A 21,492-nucleotide genomic window follows, 5' to 3' on the forward strand; every position below is an offset into this window, starting at 1 on the left:
GTAGGGTTTTGAATGTCAGACTACGCCACCCGTGGATTGCGGTCAGGGAGGACCGCCGCTGCAAGGCAGACCGCTGAGGCTGATGTAGATATGCAGCACAGGGATAGGATAACTCCCCACGGGAAGAGTGTAGCCTCAGAGCAGGTAATAGGATGCTGGGGGTGATGGTGCAGGCCGCAATAATAAAGGTCCAGAGTCTACTTCAAACAGTCCAGGGTCTTTATTGAAGGTGGTACTTATGACCCAACAGGAGTACAGGGTAGGAATGGGCCTGGGTGTCTGAGAACATTCAGGTGAGCCCCACTGGTCAGGGTGAGTGGGTAGGCCTACCGTTCTCTCTGCCCTTGCTGACTATCTCCCCCTTTAGTGGTGTGATAGCCCACGTCCCTGAGCTGGTCGTGTACTACGCCTGTATGGCTTGCGACTCTGGCCTTAGGTACATGTTGCTTCTCTGTGCTGTACCAGTCCCTCTGTGTGGCGGAGCCTCCAGGCTTCTCAGGCCCAGGGATCTAAAATCCCTCGCAGGTAGGTTATCTGCTGCCGGGCTTGCAATCCTGACAGCCTCGGATCCCAGTGTCCGGTTATGTAGTTCTCTCTCTCAGGGTCCCTTCTGCCTTCTTGTTTCTGGAGCCTTTCTACTCCTTTCTCTCCACCTTCCTTCTCCTTCTCCCCTTCTCCTTCCTGGCCCCGGCCTCTTCTCTAGGCCTGCCTCGTGGAGCTGAGCCCAAGCTGAGCCTCAGCTCCCTGTCAGCCCTCTCTGGCTGAACTTCTTCCCTCTCTGAACTAACCGACTGAACACTCTCCTAAGATGGCCCCCACCTTTTATCTGCTTCACTGTGTCTGAGCTCAGGTGACCTGCAACCAATGAGCTCCTTCCTATGCTCCAGAAATCGTCCCCTTCTGCTCCTGCATCACTGGGTTCTCTCCCCCCTCCCCACTCCAGCCAGGGACATGGTCAGTTGTGCCTGCAATAAATGGGAGCATCTGCGAACTGTTCCCCAGAAATGAGGAGTGTGTGTATGCAGCTAACTGAGCCTTGGTCCATACTCCATCCTTACCTGGGAGTGGAATATCACACCTCTGGTTAAGGTGCAATACCCCTGTAGCGACCGAACCCTCTGGGCGCTACAACTGCATCACTCTCTCATCCTTTGAACAGAACTGACAGCCAGAGAGCAGCAGCAGATTACACTTCTTTAGGGTGTCCCTTTCGTCTGAAGGAAGTGAGAGTGAAATGGCTACTGACTGCGTGATATGAGGTCACTCGAGTCCTGGGAGACTAAGCGCAGACTTGGGTAGAACAGCAACAGCACAAAAGGTGATTATAGCTGTTTTATATGTAGGAAATATTGTGATTGAGAGCTGTTTGAGTAGTGGACAACCCTTTCTATATAGCTGACATTTTATCTCTAACAGTCGCAGTCAGAGCTTCGTTTCGGCCGCAGCTGTTAACCATTTAAATGCCGCTGGCTCCCATTTGCACTCTGGGATGAGGCCGATGAGTTAAAATGAAAGCTGGTGGCATGCTGAAGGTCCCTGTCTCGACTATATTTGAACTGATCTGAATCAGAGCTTTGAAGGAAACTGGTATTTTCACTATATAGCATAATAATGTGGTATTGCACCGTGTCATAGAAAATATTGCAATTTCTGAAGCCACTAGTAAAGGAGCATTCCTTCACCCCTCTCACCTCCTCTTTTGCAATAGGACAAAAGAGGGCAATCTAAGCAGCCCATATGCAGAATGCCCAGTTGACAAGTAGGAAAATTAGATGTAGCTGGATAGTGAACTATGGGGGAAGGCATCGGCGAGATCTTACAATATCCCACCGCTGCCACCAATTTGTCAGGGATTTGCACACACAGACTATCCTGATTACTCACTATGTAGTTACCGGCAAGCAAGCCGTGAGCGTATGGCGTACACGCCTCCGAATTTCAACGCATTGAATGTGTATATACCCCCATACGATCATTGCCAGCTTCACGATAACCCAATTAATAGTATTCACTGCCACCACCGATCAGTTCTAAATACAGGCCTGATCGGACTCCTGCTTTCTGGTAGCGTATGGCTTCGGGGGAGGAACGATTACAGAACAGAAGAAACAGGACTAATACATTTTATATTTAATCCAAAAGGAGGCAGGGTTTATGAAAAAATATACAAAGGATTTTACAAAGAGGGACAGTACAATACATATACAGTTACACAAAATAAAAGGTATTAATGGAAGAACTTACTAGACAGATCAGAGACTATTCAATTTACCTGGAGGAGAGGTGCTCCAATGGACTGTTATGGAGCAGGACCTGTGCTTACAAATATGTATCTCACGGCATGAGTATAGACCAATATTCAGCTGGATCTTTTATGCTGAAGGGGTGGCCCTGCCCACACACTCCCCTGTGATGACCTCACGTGGGCTCATCTCTGTCCATCATGGTTTTATGAAATCTATAATTTCTGCATTAACTTCTCACTGGTTGATCACAGAAGTTAGCAAGTGATGCCATCTTTTTTTAATGTGATTTTTGCCTTGAGAAGAATATTGAAAATTTAACCCCATGTCAATCATTGTGCCCTGTTTGGCGGGATTATAGAGGTCTACAGCATACAGTTGTAACTGGACACTTCTGCAGCTAAGAAGGGAGGGGGCAGAGAGGCAGCGAGTGACAAATGTCTCACAGCAGCTCTCAGCCAAGAAGCTGCCACAGCAAGACCCCCTTTGGACCCCAGCCATGCAGCATGCCCTTTGTGTCAGATACAGTATTCCCATAACTCGGTATTGAATTATAGCATGTCCTAGTTATTCATAATCTAGATTTTCGAGATCCCAAGAGAATGGGAAATGTCACGGTCATAGAAATATTGAGAATCTTTCTCCCCCTCCGAAATCCTACTCACTCTTCCCTCCTCCCCTATCTACCATTTGTCAAAGGAGCAAGAGCTTACACTCTTCCCAATTGCCCATATGCAAATAGCGGGATCCACCAAGTGTTCAGGCTAATCACCATATAAAATGGAGACAGGAGTGATGAATTGACACCTGGGTGAAAAGGATACAGCTCCTAGAATTCCTTTGAAGCTTAGCTCATCTCCATTTGCACATGTATTCAAGCTGCAGTCTGGTAGGCACTGAAATGAAATATGGAATATCAGAGTTTCTATAACACTGATTGTGATAGGATACATATTTTTAGTGGCAGGGTTAGCTAAGGAACAATATACATATTTTTCCTTATCTGAGAACAGTACGGGTGCGCTATGATGCAAGAAGGCAGGAATGACCAACCGAAGATATGTCATGTCTAGTCTCTAAAGAAAGGTAAATTTGTAATAAGAAATGTGATATTACATGGAAACTTCTGCGATCAACCAGCGAGGAGTTATTGTGGAAGTTAGAGATCTTAATAAAACCATGAAGTGGTGCCAAGCCCACAGTGAAGTCATGACAGGGGAATGTGTGGGCAGGGCCCCTTTCAGCATAAAAGTTCCAGCTGTAGTTGAGAATATAGTCATGCCGGGAATTATATATTTTATAAGCAGAGGTCCCATTGTCTGTGTAGAACTGTACTAATCTGACCTTACACGTCCTCGAGGGGGTGCGGAATGTCACGATGGTGCAAATGACAGATCCGTACCACGTGCTCCGTCTCACGTAATTGTGACGTCAGGCAGGTGGTGGGGTGTGGATTCATCAGTTCCGGCAGTGGTAGGATTCTGCGGGGTCCCTCCTGCTGCCAATTTCTTTGCATTGGTGGCAAGCGGTGGGATCAAGATAATAGTGTGTGTGTGTAACGCATACTCAGACACTTAAGATCAGCTCAGCACTAGACAGTCCGAGTGCAAATACTGTAAGGTGTGTGTGGGTGCATCAGGTGGCAGTTCGGTGTCACTGACCATAGAGTGCAAGGATGGCCAGTGGCACCAGGGCCAAAACCAAGGAGATGGCCAATGCACCATATGGTGTTGAGGAGGTGGAAGACCATGTTACTCTAAGAGAAGGGGAGTCCAACTTAGGCCCCCCAGAGAGAGATTCACCAGTGGTCGGTCCCGCAGTGGGCTACCCACCACCTGACCCCCTCATACAAGTTTCCCTAGCGAGTCTCCAGGTTGGAGACAGGGCCACCTATGAGACCCTCATGGCAGAACGTCAGCGGGAGCACGAGCACCAGAAAGATGTGTTCCAGCTCCAACTGCAGGCCCCAGCCAGTCGCAAGTCACCTGAGATCCGAGTCCCGAAGCTATGGACGAATGACTTCTCCCTTCTGCACAAAGGAGGGGGCTTGGACACTTTCTTGCTGGCATTTGAAAAAAACTGCCATCAGTACCATCTGCCTGAGGAACAGTGGGTCCGGTTCCTAACCCCTCAGCTTAGGGGTAAGGCCCTGGAAATCTTTGGGTACTTGCACAGTGAGACCACCCTGAGCTATGAGGACTTCAAGCAGGCTCTGGTCTGGCAGTACAACTTGACTCCTGAGTCATACCAGAAGAAGCTCCAGAGTATGCAGTGGTGTCCTGCTGGGTCTATCACATGTGGGCCCTAATGAGAGCAGTTGATCCTCGTCCCAGAATCTGTCCACTGTTTTGTGTGTGAGTGGGGGTGGTGGGAGGTCCCTTGACAACTTTCAGACTGTTACCATAGGCCACGCCAGAGCAATGGGACTGTGAGACACCGGTGCTGAGATGACCCTTGTGCGGCCCGAACTGGTGTCACCCTAGGATTTGATACCTGATAAAACTTTCGCCGGCTCCGGGATTGGAGGCATCAAGCCGGCGCTGTCCATCGCCAAGGTGTATGTGATCAATGCTGCATGCTGTATGAAGTTGTATTCAAACGTTCAAGTAAAGTTCTTTTTTATAAAATGGAGTGGAAGTTCCCTAATGTGTGTGCGGTGGTTCCTGAGGTGGAAGAACCGAAGACAGCAGAGATCTGCGACCAAAACGTGAGTGTTACACACCACATACAGAGCACAGGAGAATTGGGACATGTGTCTTTATCAGGGAGCCAGAGTGTGGGAACACAGCAGCCCCTCACCACAACTACCACCCTGAGCCCCTAACACCTCTCTCCCCATGGGGGACGAGATCAATCAAGTCAGCTGTGATGAGGCCTCAGAATGTGGCCATACGGCAGGCTGGAGAAATTTGTCCTGTGAGGTTGTTGCAGAGGGGGCAGACAAGGGGCAAACAGCTGCAGAGGGGGAGCATGCCATGGAGGGCGGGGCAGTTCCAGGAGAGATAGGGCTCCCAGGTAAGGCCGCATGGTAGGGTTCCTCCACAACCAGGATGTTAGAGGGCCAGGGTAGTCCTTTTAGACCAGATGCTTGGTCAGAAGCAGAGGAGAAACGGGCGCTACCCGCGGTCTCAGCGGCCGTAGCCACTGTTGCTTGCAGTGGCGGCACCCGGGCCCTAGTGGCCCCTCGGGAGTCCGACGGCTTCTCCCCTTCCGACCAAGTGGCTGCCGGGTCAGACGGAGGCCAGGAGACGTGGCAGGTTTGTCTATTCTGGCCATGTCCAGTCAGGGGTTTCAGGTGGCGTTAGAGACTGACAGCCTGAAGCCTCGTGAGGAGCGGGCGGCACAGCCTCCCTCGAACTCGGTCCTCCAGTGGGTGGTCTGGGACCAAGGATGGCTATACCGGGTAGCAGTCCAGCGAGGCTCACCGGAGGCGTGGCCCAGGGATCGACAGTTAGTGGTACCCTATCCGTTCAGGGTGGAGTTTGTTGCAGATGGCACACGAAATTCCGATGGCTGGACATCTAGGGATCCATAAGACCAAGGCCAGGCTAGCCCAGCATTTCTAATGGCCAAGGTTGGGGGCTGAGGTAACTGTCTACTGCCGTTCGTGTTACACCTGTCAGAGGGTGGGGAAGGTGGGGCGGTGGCCCAAAGCCCCACTGGTAACTCTGCCCATCATCGAAGAGCCTTTCAGGAGGGTGGCTGTGGATTTGGCTGGCCCGATGGCCACTCCCAGCAGCTCAAGGAAACGCTTCATACTGATGGTAGTAGACTATGCCACCCGGTACCCGGAAGCGGTAGCCTTGTCATCCATTCGGGCAGACAAGGTGGCTATCGCCTTACTGAAGATGTTCTCCAGAGTGTGTTTTCCCCAGGAAATGCTCACCGACCGGGGAACCCAGTTCATGTCGCAGCTGATGGAGACCCTCTGTAAGCAAATACAGGTGCAAAATCTGGTGACCAGCCCATACCACCCACAGACCAATGGCCTGTGCGAACTGGCACTCTGAAGCAGATGCTTAAGATGTTGGTTGACTCCTAGGGGCACGACTGGGCGCGGTACCTCCCACACCTGCTCCTTGCCTACCGGGAGGTTCCACGGGCCTCAACGGGGTTCTCCCTTTTGAGCTCCTGTACGACTGGCGTGCGCGGGGCGCCTGGCTCTGGTGAAGGAGGTCTGGGAAGGGGACTTGGCCTCCCCTGGAGTGTCAGTCATTGAATGTCTTACGCTACCATGACAAAATGCAGGCCTTGGCCTTGGCACAGCTGGTGCACGACAATGACGCGAGCCCAGGCCGACCAGAAGTGATAGTACGACCAAAATGCTTGTGAAAGGACCTACCAGCCCTCCATGTGCTCGCCAGAGGTAGCCTGACCGCCATTAGGTACCGAGATGAGATCCTCAGACCCCTTGTGAGACCTTATGCTGGTGCCCTGGGTGAAACCTAATGCAGGACAATGCCAGACCTCATGTGGCTGGAGTGTCAGCAGTTCCTGCAAGATGAAGGCATTGAAGCTATGGACTGGGCCGCTCATTCCCCAGACCGGAATCAGATTGAGCACATCTGGGACATCATGTCTGGCTCCATCCACCAACGTCACGTTGCACCACAGACTGTCCAGGAGTTGGAGGATGCTTTAGTCCAGGTCTGGGAGGAGATCCCACAGGAGACCATCCGCAACCTCATCAGTAGCATGCCCAGGCGTTGTAGGGAGGTCATACAGGCACGTGGAGGCCACACACAATACTGAGCCTCATTTTGACTTGTTTTAAGGACATTACATCAAAGTTGGATCAGCCTGTAGTGTTTTTCCACTTTAATTTTGGGGTTTACTCCATATCCAGGCCTCTATTGGTTAATAAATTTGATTTTCATTGATGATTTTTGTGTGATTTTGTTGTCAGCACATTCAACTTTGTACAGAACTAAGTATTCAATGAGAATATTTCATTCATTCAGATCTAGGAGGTGGTGTTTGAGTGTCTCCTTTATTTTTTTGAGCAGTGTAGTATAAATATGCTCCAAGATAATTCTGCAGTATTTCACAGTCAAATCCAATGGGTGTAAAAAATAACCTTTATTCAATATTTTAAAAAGATTTTAAGTGTCCAAAATCCGTCACAAATTTCCTAAAATTATCCTAAACATAGGACTATTGTGTATGGTTTTAATTTATCTCACCGGCTAACCATTTATATATATTGTCTTGTTGGGAGGCCAGGGATTAGTCACAATTCCTAGGGGTATCTCTTTATTTATATGTATAACTCCCTTTTCAATTTGGCCTCTGGCTATTAGAAATCATGCCATCTCATTTCTCCTCATTGAGTCTGCAGTCTGATAATGGCATTAATAATCTTCATTTTACCATGTCCTGTGCTATTCTCTTCAGAACGGCTTTATAGTGCTGCCGTCATATACCGGTGCGGTGCTTGTTTCTCCTGATCTAGGAGCTTTATATTGAGGTAGCCTGGCTAATCATCTCTTGTAGTACTTTCTATAGAAATGCTCAGCCCTACGCGTTTCATCATTCTTATGAGACTCTCATGGTCATCAGGGGCTCACAGTCTATGATCTTTTTTTGGTTTGATAGTACGATAGTTTTGTAATAAACTTATCGGCAGGGTTGCCGGCAGCGTCTGGCGGCTAAACCAGCGTGACTTTATAGGAAAGTTGGTGCCCCCTCTTGTGCGCCCCCCCCCCTTCTGTCATCCAATCGAGTGACTCGGGTGCGTTGCAGGCGTATCATGTTGCGATCATATAATCATGCAGGGACTCGTCTCATTCTTCCAGTAGGATCTTTTTCTCACAGAGATGTCTTGGCTGCACTGCGATCTCACAGTATTAATATGTCTTTTATATCTAGGGAAGGAGACTGGTATATTGCATTGCATCTTATAATGTAGTGTCTACGAGTTTGTTGCTATGAGTTGTTAATAGTGTTTGTTCGTAGTTTGTCATTTGTTTGGTTTACAGACAGATCTGCCTGTTTCATGTGCTACCTCGTCCAACCTACACTTAGATCGATGCAGAACTTCCTTTCATCGTGACAAATGCCATCTGGCTATGTCACTGCTTCCGCACAAGCAAACGCTTGCGGACGTCTATTTCCTCAAAGTTCATTTCATTTGATCGTATCAATATGTCCATAATAATAGACATTGGGATGACTTTTATTCTGATTGTATCAGTGTCTGATTGTATCCATGTATCTGTATTATTAAGTCTTCAGATGAGTATTTTATAATATAAAAACAAAGGAAGAAATTCTGATGAAATTTGTCCTATTGTTATTAAACTTCAATTTGTTCAAGAGGTCATTTTTAGTGTTGAGCGAGCATGCTCGACACTGCTCAGTACTCGCCCGAGCATCTCACTACTCGGGATGTTCAGCGAGCACCGAGCATTTCCGGGTTACTCGGGCGGGAGCTCGGGTCTCCGCCCTGTATGTTTGGCGCTCTTTACAGAGCCAATGAACATGCAGGGATTGCCAGCCAGTCACTGTAATGCCGCAGCCATGTTTGTGGGCATTACAGTGATTGGTTGGCCGCACAGCGTCACCTCGAGTATTTAAAACCGGGCGCCGCCATCTTGGACACAGTCGCTCCGGATCAGACAGTGCAGAGACAGCGCTGCTGATTTAGGGAGAGATATAAACTGCGAAATAGTTAGTGTAGGGTCTGTAAAGCCAGCAAAAGCAAACAAACAGTCCTTCTCAGGACTAATATCCATCCCAGATACCAGGCAGGCAGGCTGTATAGGAGACAGTGGTTATACCAGCAAACGCTGCATTACAGTCCTGTGTGCTCCTGTTGCTGAAATTGCTGGACTTAGCTCCAGGTCTCAGGGGACAGGAAAAATCCTTTTTTTTTTTTTTTCCTCCTTCACACTGTACAAATACCCATCTTATTAACCTTTTGTCCCCCCCCCCCCCCCCAAAAAAAGCGTGTCTGATTTTTCAGACACAAATATATCTGTTGAAAATAGTCAGGTGTAGGCTAGAGAAACAGAAGTGTTGTTTTCCACTTCCACGGTTCAAACCTCTGTATTATCCACTTTTGCCCATTTGTATCTAAAAAAAAAAAAAAAGGTTTGAGTGTGTCGCTCACTGTTCAGCCGCAATTATATCTATTTAAAAAAGTATGGTATACCCCAGTAAACAATAACTGTGGTTTTGCCATCCCACGCTAAAAAATCTCTATTATTCAGGTTTTAGTAGTTTTTACGTAAAGAAAAACAGTAATAGTTTCTCCCTGATTGTTCAGATTGTTTAAAAGAGTCGGGTGTAGGCCAGAGAAATAGAACTGTGGTTTTCCTCTTCCACGGATCTAATCTACTTTTTATTACCCTTTTTCCATTGATAGTGTGAGTGTAAGCTATTTTACTTCCTTTACAATGGGCAAGGCGCGTGGCAAGGGACGTGGAACTGGACGTTCTGGTGATGGTTCGTGCAGAGGACGGGGCCGTGGCCAAGGTGAAAACGTGCCACAACCAACGCCACATCTTCTCGCTCCCACTTCTTGACCGAATTATTAGGGAAGCACAGAACAACACCAGTATTGAGAACTGATCAGTGTGCACAGGTTATTAATTGGATAGCAGATAATACTTCCAGTTACATGGGCACCACCACCTCCGCTCTGTCTTCCACACGGTCAGCTCTTAGTAGCCGTGAGTCTCGACCGCATACTCCTCCTCACCCTGATGCTCCTTCCTCCCACCATGCTGAGTGTCGTCAGACAGCAATTGATCCCACACTTGGACACTCTGAAGAGCTGTTCACTGGTCCATTTCCATATTTGTGCCCCTCGCCTGATACGCTTGTGGTGGAAGAGGAGATCCCATGTAGCGATGCCCAAATATTTGAACAGCCACGGCCAGAGGAAGTCGACGCTGCCAATTTGTCACAAGAGGTGGACGATGGCGAGACACAATTGCCAGGAAGTGAGGAGGAGCATCGTGGTGCGCAAGTGGAAGAGGAGGAGGTGGTGGATGATCTAGTAACTGACCCAACGTGGCAGGAGGACATGCAGAGTGAGGCCAGCAGCACACAGGGGGAGGGAGGCAGAGTACCTCAACAGGCAGGAAGAAGCAGTGTGGTGGCCGCAGACAGAAGGCGGGCAACCGTTCCCCGTAACACCAACACGAGGGACGTTGCCAGTACAAGCGGTAGGTCTTCCAGAGTCTGGAATTTTTTTAAAGACTCTGCTGATAGCCCCAAAAAGGTCATATGTTCCACCTGCCATGCCAGCATCAGCAGGGGTGACAAAACTACCAGCCTGACCACCACCAGCATGATCAGGCACATGGCAGCAAAGCACCCGACTTTGTGGGGCGAAACCCAGGGTCCACGACCAGTGTCAGCGGGTGTCACCACTGCTTCTTCTACTGTTGTGCGTGCAATAGAACCCCCTGTTGTGTGTGCAAGGCAATCCCTTGTCCATACTGCATGTAAAGATTCCCCCTCCTCTCAGTCTTCACTTGTTATGGCAGTTTCTCAAGAAACAGCATCCACGTCCACGTCCCACCGCAGCGTTCAGTTGTCCATATCCCAGACCTTTGAACGAAAGCGGAAATTCGCAGCTAACGCCCCACAGGCCACAGTCCTAAATTCGCACATTTCACGACTGCTTGCGTTGGAAATGCTGCCTTTTAGGCTGGTGGAGACGGAATCCTTCCGCAATCTTATGGCGGTGGCCGTCCCTCGGTACTCGGTCCCCAGCCGACACTATTTTGCCCGGTGTGCCATCCCCGCACTACACAAGCGCGTGTCCCAAAGCATCTGCCGTGCCCTCAACAATGCAGTTACTGGGAGAGTCCACCTGACAACAGACACATGAACAAGTGCTTGTGGCCAGGGACAGTACATCTCTCTGACGGCACACTGGGTAAACATAGTGGAAGCCGGGACCCAGTCGGACCTTGGGACGGAACACATCCTCCCCACACCGAGGATTGCGGGCCCTATGTCAGTCATAGTTGCCCCCATAGTGTATAGCTCCTCCTCCTCCTCCATCTCCTCCTCCGCCTCCATCTCCTCCTCCTGTTCAGCCTCCTCCTCCATCTCCTCCATCTCCATCTCCTCCTCCTGTTCAGCCTCCTCCTCCTCCTCCATCTCCTCCTCCTCCATCTCCATCTCCTCCTCCTGTTCAGCCTCCTCCTCCATCTCCTCCGCCTCCATCTCCTCCTCCTGTTCAGCCTCCATCTCCAGCTCCTCCTCCTGTTCAACCTCCTCCTCCATCTCCAGCTCCTCCTCCTGTTCAGCCTCCTCCTCCGTCTCCTCCTCCTCCTCCTGTTCAGCCTCCATCTCCTCCTCCTGTTCAGCCTCCATCTCCTCCTCCTGTTCAGCCTCCATCTCCATCTCCTCCTCCTGTTCAGCCTCCATCTCCATCTCCTCCTCCTGTTCAGCCTCCATCTCCATCTCCTTCTCCTGTTCAGCCTCCATCTCCATCTCAGATATCACCACATCAGTTACAAGCTGGAAGCACTGCAGTACTGCCTCCGCCAAGTGGCAACAGGCTGTGCTGAAACTCATAAGCTCAGGTGATAAACCTCACACTGCTTGTGAGTTGTGGACAGCTGTGAAAGAGCAGGCAGATCTGTGGCTGAGACTGCTGAACCTACATCCCGGCATGGTCGTGTGTGACAATGGCCGTAACCTGGTGGCGGCTCTGAGGTGAGATCACACACGTACCATGCCTGGCTCATGTGCTTAACCTCGTGGTTCAGCGGTTTCTTAAATCATACCCCGAGTTGCCAGATCTGCTCGTGAAAGTACGCCGCCTGTCAGCTCATTTTCGCAAGTCTGCTACAGCTTCCGCCGCCCTTGCTGTGTTGCAGCAGCGTTTGCAGCTTCCAGCACACCGACTGGTGTGTGATGTCCCCACACGTTGGAACTCTACCCTCCACATGTTGCAAAGGATTTGTGAGCAGAAGAGAGCAGTTGTGGTGCACCAGATACAACAAGGCCGTCGATGTTCAGGTCAGACTCCACACATAAGACCTCAGGAGTGGACCTGGATGTCTGACATATGTACCATCCTGACAAACTTTGAGGAGGCCACCAAGATGGTGAGTGGCGATGACGCCATCATTAGTGTCAGCATCCCACTTGTCTGTCTTTTGCAACGCTCTCTGCAGAGAATTAAAGAGGAGGCATTGCAGCCAGAGTATGATGAGATGGATCAAGAAGCCGTAGTGGGCGATTACACACAGCCCAGCCTCATCTCATCCCAACGTGCATTGGGGGACAGAGGGAGAGGAGGAACAGGAGCTGCTATCAAGCGCTGTAGATGGTAGTACCTGTACAAGTGTTATACCGTCGGTTCAGCGTGGGTGGCCTGAGGACAGGGGGGAGGAGGAGAGTATGGTCAGTCGTCATCTTGGTGAGGACAAGGAAATCTTGCCCATTACCAGTCTAGCACGCATGGCTGACTTTATGTTGCGCTGCCTTAACTGTGACCCTCGCGTTGTCAAAATGTTGGGTGACAGTCATTACTGGTTGGTGACACTTGTAGACCCCCGCTACAAGGAGAACTTTCACTGTCTTATTTCTGAGGTGGAGAGGTCTACAAAAATGGGCCTGTACCAGAAGGCCCTTGCTGCAGAACTGTTAAAAAAAAAAAAAATTCCCATCTGAACACGCTAGCAGCAGAGGTCACAGTTCGTTCACCAACCAAAGCGTACAAGCGAGAGAGAGGCAACTCCAATCTAGTAGAGGCAGGGGAACACTGGCAACGTTCTGGGACAGTTTTCTCAGACCCTGAGGCGTGGGGTACTCTCACAAGGAGTGGAAAGTTTCAAAAGATGGTGAGGGAGTACCTTGCCGACCGTACCAGCGTCCTTCGTGCCTTTTAATTATTGGGTATCCAAGCTGGACACTTGGAATGAACTCGCTCTGTACGCCTTGGAGGTCCTGGCCTGCCCTGCCGCTAGCGTGTTATTGGAGCTTGTTTTTAGTGCCGCTGGGGTAATTATAACTGATGAGCACACTCACCTGTCAACTGACAATGCTGACAAGCTGACCCTTATCAAAATGAACAAGGGCTAGATTGGGCCAGACTTCTCATCACCACCAAATGACAGCAGAGTAACATAAAGTCAAATCCACGGTGTTATTTCGGGAGGTGTATTCCCATGCACCACTTCACACCCACACATGGGTATACGCTTCCTCATTTCGGCTGTTTTATGTTCTTCTCCTTATCCTCAGCCTCCACCACCACTATACCACCAGGGTGACCGTGGTCCGTGTTGCCATTATTGAAAGTTCCTCCGTCCTTATTTTTGTCAGCTTTTGCTTGGAAGGCATAAGCAAAGACTATGGGAGACCCACTCCCCAATAATGGGAATACTATTTTTAAGATGCTGTACTGTCTGGCTCTTGTAAGGGGCATTAAAAGCATTTTGTTATACCACTCTAACCTCCACGTCTCTTCTGAGGGGCATTAAAACCTTCTTGTTAAGCTACTGGGACCTCCACGAGTCTTTGAACGGGCTCTGCATTTCCTCCTAATTTTTTGAAGCTTTTGCTTGGAAGGCATAAGCAAATACTATGGGAGACCCACTCCCCAATAATGGGACTTATGTTTGTAATATGCTGTGCTGCATGGCTCTTGTAAGGGGCATTGCAAGTTCCTCATAATTTTTGGAAAGCCTTCCATTCACTGCTTAGGCTAACAGTGTACAGGAGACCCAGTTGGTATAAATGGAAAAAACTGTTTAGTTAAGGCCCTCTGACCTCCATGTCATTTCCAAGGGGCATTGGAGTGCCTCAAAATTTTTGGTAGGCATTGCACTCACTGTATGCCCTATAACTGTGTAGCCGAACTGCTCCTTTTTGTTACAGAAACATATCCTACAAGACATATGTGGTTGACTGGCCTGATATTGATGTGAATGGTCCCTGTTCCTCCTGCTCCTTCTCCTTTGCCACTACCTCATCCATCATTTATCACCTGAAGCTTTGTTTTAATGGGAGTCATAGAACTGTGATAGTAGCAGGAAAACATCCAGAAATCCTCGGAGGAGGTAGGATATGCGCCAAAACGCTGACCACCTCAGGCCTAGCCGCTACTACATACATGCGCTTGCATTCCAAGAAAACAAAGCAGATGCTAACTTGTATCATCATCATCATGGTCCTCACCTTGGCACTCTCAACTCCCCTGATGGAGAAGCCAGGGCCCACCAGAGGAGTCTGGTTCTCTGGTGGTCTCGTCCAATGCTGCCCTAAAGCAGGCCGGGCTAAGAAAAGTGTGTGGGGGGAAGTTGACAGGAGAAATGGGGGCGGCTGGGGACCGTTTATGCAAGCAAGCAGTATGGTATTGCAGCCTGGGGGTGGGTGGGTGGCAGGTTGCATACTTGCGCTTGCATTGCAAGGAATGGGAGAGGTACAATTGAACACTGCCCTGGGACAAGGACTTGAACGGGTATAGTTGCAAGTCTGCAACGACAGGTGCAGGGTGGGAGGCATCTTCGCATGTACTATGAACAGGGGTTTGGCATGCACACACTACAGCGGAATAGGCTGTCCTTCCCACTAAATGCACTGGGGAGGGCACAGGTAATGTTTTGGTATACGCGCTTAATCTTATGTATAAGGCACAGAGGGACAAATAGGGGCGGCTGGGGACTGAGTTTGAATACCTCGCTGCCGAAGCAGCCATGAGGTAGTGGCCAGATTCGGCCTCCTCCAAACTAAAAGGCCCCATTTCAAGTGCAAGCTAGCAGTATGGCATTGCAGCCTGGGGGTGGGTGGGTGGCAGGCTGCACACTTATGCTTGCATTCCAAGAAAACAAAGCAGATGCTAACTTTCATCATCATCATGCTCCTCACCTTGGCACTCTCAACTCCCCTGATGGAGAAGCCAGGGCCTACCAGAGGAGTCTGGTTCTCTGGTGGTCTCGTCCAATGCTGCCCTAAAGCAGGCTGGGCTAAGAAAAGTGTGTGGGGGGAAGTTGACAGGAGAAATAGGGGCGGCTGGGGAACGTTTATGGACACCTGGCTGCCCCCAGGCGGCTGGGGACCGTGTGTGGACACCCGGCCGCGGGGCGGCTGGGGACCCAGTGTGGATGCCCGGCTACCTGGTGGCTGGGGACGGAGTATGGATTCCAGGCCGCCAACGCAGCCATGACGTGGTGGCCAGATTTCGCCTCCATATGCCTAAAAGGCCCAATTTCAAGTGAAAGCAAGCAAGCAGTATGGTATTGCAGCCTGGGGGTGGGTGGGTGGCAGGCTGCATACTTGCGCTTGCATTGCAAGGAATGGGGGAGGTACAATTGAACAATACCCTGGGACAAGAACTTGCACGGGGATAGTTGCAAGTCTGCATCTTCTGACGCGGCAAGGATCATTTCTGATGGGCACACTTTTAGGCAGTGACCTGGGTGTCAGAGATGCTTCCAGGGGTATTCCCCATGCTGTTCCCATGTATTTTCAGCACTGTATGCATGTGTCACACAGCACATGGTCAGATAAGGTTGTAAAATGTTAAAATGACATTTCCCGGTGAATGCATTTGTCACGGTTGAAAGCAATACAAAAGTGCAAAAACGTCTAAAAAATGCTACTTGTTAACATAGCCCAAGGTGTGGAGGAGTATTTTTTGGGGGGGGTTATTTATTTTACCTTATACACATGTCTTTACCCTGGAAAGGAAGTTCCTTAACATATTTCACAGGAAAGCAGTTTCAGTTTCATTTTTGAATGTTTTAAAAGACTGCCGTCAGTGCCGCGCCAAAAATGCTCAGGTCTCCCATAGACTAACATTGGGCTCGTTGCTCGGGTCGAGCACCCGAGTATCACGGCCAGCTCGGCCCGAGATTTGAACACCCGAGCATGTTAGTGCTCGATCAACACTAGCGTGCACGGCTGCTGGTCCTCAAACCGGGTGGACCAATCGAAGCCCGGCGCGCCATACACCCACTCAGGTGCCGGAGGTGGAGGCTCCGCGAGGGAACCCAGCAGAAGGTTCCTGACTTCAGTGCCCGGGAGTGGAGGTTCCGGGAGGGCAACAAGTGGAAGGTCCTCAGTCAGTGCCCGGGGGTGGAGGTTCCGGGCTGAGCAGCTGCTCCAGGGAGGGCATGGCGGGGTACGGAGAGTGTTGGTGTAGGAAGCCCAGGAGCAGGTCGGCGCTTGCAGCGCCCGGGACAGGGGATTTCTTCCCACCTGCTCCTGTGCTGCACACGGCCTCCTGGTATTCAGCGGGTTCCGCTGGGTTGCCGCTGCTGCCATCCTGTGCTGCTCTACACCGTGCTGCAAACTTCTCCAACAGCTCGCTCCTCCACTTGGTAACTGCTGCTTGCTGGGCCCGGTCCACTTGTTGGCTCAGCTCCAGAATCTCACTCTGGAGGAACTCCGCGTCCTCCGGGGATAACTTACTGGCTTCTCCCTCCAGGGTGAGGGGGGTCGCTTGCCACGGCAGCAGGCCAGAGGCGGAGGCTTGATCCTGACTTCCGTCCATGTTGTCTGCCGGGTGCGGTCTGTCTAGACTGGTTAAGACCACACCCTGTCTCCATTCCTTCTTTCCTCCTCCTCCTCCTCCTCTTTCGGGGGCGGTCCCATGGCAATCTGCTGTCGGTCACTCCTTGTGACGTCCTCCCTGCCTTGACGGACACATCTATGCGGACAGTCACAGTTGCAAGGGGCAGGGTATGCTTTTGGCGCCATTCTGGGACCCGGCCCACGATGGGAGGTTCCATACTGTTGTCTTTGATCACGCACATAATGGCGCCCGTTCTTCTGGGGCGGGCACCACATTCAGTATCATTACACAGTTCTTTAGGCACACTTCACCCACCGATAACGGGTTGGTCACTTATCTTGTTCATGACTCCAGAGCTGACGCGCCCCCTGGCAGCTGGGCCTATGGATGCCGGTATAGGGGATATCACCGTGGCTGGCCCGGTCCGTGACCCAGGGCGGTCAGTAAAAAGGGGAAGATATTGGAGGATCTGGGGAAAGTGTTTGTGACGCCACCTGTGGAATGCAGCCAAAGGGAGCTGCCACTGCGGAGCAGTCCTCTGGAGCTGATGTTACGGCAGCAGGGATGGTGTGGCTCTCCACAGGTAGAGCTTGCTCCTGGGCAGTGTAAGGCAGTGAAAGTTGCACTGGGCGTTGTAGTGCAGGGAGGGAAAGATGGCGCAGATAAAGAATGGACGGAGGCAGTGCGATGCAGTCATCCGAGTCTTTTCTCACAGTTCTTATGACAGTTCCATTGGTGCACTGTACAGTTGTCAGCCTCCCCACGTCGCGCTGCGTTCACCAGGCAGGGGTTCAGCACTTCCTCAGGTAGATTAGGAGCACCTGACAGAACTCCACTTTCTGTGTTCCTAGCTAGACAGTCTTCACACTGGGTCTGTCTCCCTCCTGCCCTGTGCTTCCCACTCTCAATCCCATTTGGGTGCTCTGAAGCCCCTCCTGTACGTTGGAGTTCCCGGACCTGCTTGTCCCTCACGGGGATTAGAATGAGGCTTCAGCAACTGACTATATAAGCCAGAAGCCTCCCAGCCAAGACCTGGAGTTACACGGCTGGACCAGGGGTCCGTCCCCTTCATGCGGCTTACGATCCCTGTCTTCTGACAGATGCGGGGCATACGGGTGCCGTCCTGCACTCGCCGTACCCGCTAGGATCCCTTCCTTAGATCGGAGCCTACTCCTCTGCTCCCCTCCTGGGCCTCTAGCACTGGGCCCTGCTTGTGGAGCAGAGCTCCTAAAGAGACTCTGATCCCTGACTGTTCTCCACTGACTCCTCTACCGAACTCTCCTGCCCCCCTAAAATGGCTCCCCTTTATATACCTACTACTATAGTGCTCCCTTAAACTACTTCCTCCACCCACACCCACTACTGGTTCCCCCTACCTCTGGGTTCCCCCTACTCCAGCCTGGGACAGGGCTCAGCAGTTGCGCTCATGCATGTTGCCCCTCCAGCCGGCCTGGAGCAGTGTAGTGTTGAATGCGGGTGTTGGGGTTCTGGGCAGCACTCCCTCCTTGTTATGTTCTGCTACCAGAGCTAAGGAAAGAGAGGAGATCTGTCCCTACGATACAACTCAGCTGAATCCCTACGATGTAACAGGGAACCTGATCCTGCGATCAGACCTGCTAAAGTCCTAAGCTAGTCTGTACGGAGACCTATAGATGTGGGGAAGGAATCCCTACAAGTACTAAGGACTGGGAGGAAAATGGGACACCTCCTAACAGAAATAGTAGCAGACAGACGAACAAACAAAATATATAGAACATAGAGGTCCGTAGACCAAGCAAACTAACAGTTAGATACAGAGCACAGGCTAGCTAGAAAGTAGTTATACAATGAAGTCCAGCAAAGCCAGAAGGGCGGAGCAGGATAATATAGGCCAACAAGGTCATGTGACCAGCAAAGGAAAAAACCTAAGAGCAAGGTTCTAACACTCCTCACCTGAGAGAAGGAGACTCCACACCTCTGGGTGAGGTGCACTATCTCTGTGGTGACTGAACCATCAGGGGCACCACAATTACAAGTCCCATTGTTTTCTGTTTGATTAAAGTGGGCTAATATATGGCTAATCTAGCTGCCCTAACAAATGTTCAGTTCAAATACCCGCTCCTTGTTCTCTAGGCACAAATTGCTTAGAGGCAGGCGATTACCCTCCTCCCCACAGAACACATGAGAACTCATCTGTATGTTGGGAGAGATGGCTGCTAGCCAAATAGTGTATGGCCAGGCCACAGCTATGCCACAAGGACTTGGCTGACTCCTTTTCAGTAGAGAGGAGCGGTGTTCGACTCGAACTGTTCGCCAATCTCAACTTCGAGCTGTTTTGGGCGGTGTTCGAGCCGTTCGGCGAACACGAACAATTTGAGAAAAATTCGGCTGTTCGAGGTTATGTTCGATAACTGTTCGTGCACCAAAATCATAACTGGATTTTTTCTCAGTAATGCTGAAAATTAATGTTAATACGCAGTTTGAGTGTACAGCGGGGTGGGGGGAGGGGCAGGGGATGGATCTCTGCATAAATAATGAAGATCTCCATTTTTTTTTCTCTTTGCACCTCCCTACTGTAAATGCGGGAATCTGTCAGCCGATCAGCAGCGCACACGGAGCGAACTGCTTTTTTTCACACAAGCAAGGGCATGTGTCATTGGCAGTGTATGTCACATGTCCTTGCCCTATAAGACCCAGCCATTTTCCCCGTCACCACCATTTTCTCACTGCTGCAGCTGCGTGTTAGACGGCACTGCTGTTGCTGTGTGCGCTATACTTTGTGTTAAATCCAAGCCAATTTTCGCACAAATCTACAGATAGCTTGGGAGTAGGGAATAGTTGTGATTGCAGTCCTTTTGAGGACTAGGTTACATCAGTTCCTATCACTTTTTGCCAGGCAGGTCTGTACTAGTGCTGTGCAAGTTTTTTTCACAGCATTTGGCTAAATCTAGCAAAGCAAATCCTTTTTGGCCTCTTGCAGTGTGTTAGTCAGTGGAGTAGCCTATCTGTGTTGCAAGCTACACCACCTGTGTATGGAATGCAAATTTTTTTACTGCACCTAGTGAAGGAAAACCTTTTGGGCATAGCATCATTCTATTAGTCCATCTATACTTACCTACACCAGGTTGGAAATTCAAAATAATTTTTATCTGCATCTAGCTCTGAAAAAAATGTTTGGCTTCGGCTTGTAGCAGCGTGTGGGACTTGTTCTATTAGTCCATCTATACTAACCTCCACCAGGTTGCAAATTCAAAATAATTTTTTTCTGCATCTAACCCAGCCAATACTTTTGGGCTAATACCACAGTTTGGCCACTCAGCTCTGCTCGGTTCCCATTCATTGTTTTTTGTGCAAACAACTCCAGAGTTGTCAATTAGTTAACCACCAAAATGAGTGGAAAAAGGCCTGCTGCTTGTGGAAAGGGGAATAGGCATGTTGGGAAGGGAAAGAAAGGTTGTATCCATGGGGTAGGTGTTAAAGTAACAGTAACATCTGCATAAGAAAGACCATCTTCCAGCCAAACTAAGATGTCTACTTCTTTTAGCGGACAATGTGAGAAGATCCCTTTCTTACGGCCACGCCAATCGCTACAAATTCCAGATGAGGCACAAAAACAGCAGGTGCTTCAGCGGATATCAAGTGCTCCTTCAAGTGGGCTCTCCTCCACCTCAACTTCAACATCACAAATACTCCAGTCCTCAGAGGTGTCACCCCAATCGCACTTGCTTCCTCACAGCTCCCAAGTCTCCAGCTGCCCGTCTTAATATGGGGTAACACAGATGGTGGAGTCTGCAGAGCTGTTTACTCATACTATAGCCTGGGAATCAGAGGTCGGCTCCAGAGCTTCTGTGAATCCAGACGAGGAAATGATCTGCACTGATGCCCAGAATCTTTGAGTCGGATCCAGGACCAGAGGCAGAAGGTTCTGACCATAATGTAGACCCTCGTTCCCAAACTGTAACTCCTGTTGGTGGAGACAATGAGGAAGACGATGATGAGACTCGTATACCTGATTGGAGCGACAACTTTAGTTTTTTGTCAGGGCAGGAAGAGGTTGGCTCTGAGGACGACGGGTGTGATAACACACAGGGTGGTGATGATGATGAGGTTGGAGATCCCACTTACTGTCAACCCACAGTTAGCCAGTCTGAGGTCAGCAGAGGAGGTGGAGGAGGATGCTAATGACGACGAGGTCAGGTTGCGCCTTCCTGGACAGACGTAGTACTGGAAGCACGTCAACAACTGCATCCTCAAACACAACTCTGCCTCTGACCACAAGTCGTGGTGGCTCTTCAGGTCGCATGGGTGCTAAGCCTTGCATAGCCTGGGCATTTTTTCAGATCGATAAGGATGACCCAACTTGTGTTATCTGTAACATTTGTCAGCAAAAGCTAAGTAGAGGCCAAAAAATACATAGTTTGAGCACTTCATGCATGAACCGGCACATGGATATGAAGCATAAATTGCAGTGGGAAGCTCACTGTGCTACAATGCGGCCTAGCCGGCCGGGCCAACCGCCGTCTGCCACATCTTGTGCATCCGCGGCCTCTTCATCCTCTGTGACTGGGGGGACAGCAGTCACACCTGTTTTGGGACGCAGACCTGCCACCTCTTTACCTGCAACAGCCAGCGTGATTGGCAGGTCATCATTTTCTTTGGAGGTGGAAACACCAGCTGGTGTTCAGCGCTGTCCGACATCGATAGCACCACCTTTGGATCAAGGCAACCTAACATGTCCACCTGCATCTTCCTCACGGACCGGCAGTTTGCCGGGGACACCCT

This window comes from Phyllobates terribilis, unplaced genomic scaffold, assembly GCF_046119375.1.
Source record: "Phyllobates terribilis strain yellow unplaced genomic scaffold, ASM4611937v1 Scaffold_84__1_contigs__length_6523798, whole genome shotgun sequence".
Taxonomy (NCBI): domain Eukaryota; kingdom Metazoa; phylum Chordata; class Amphibia; order Anura; family Dendrobatidae; genus Phyllobates; species Phyllobates terribilis.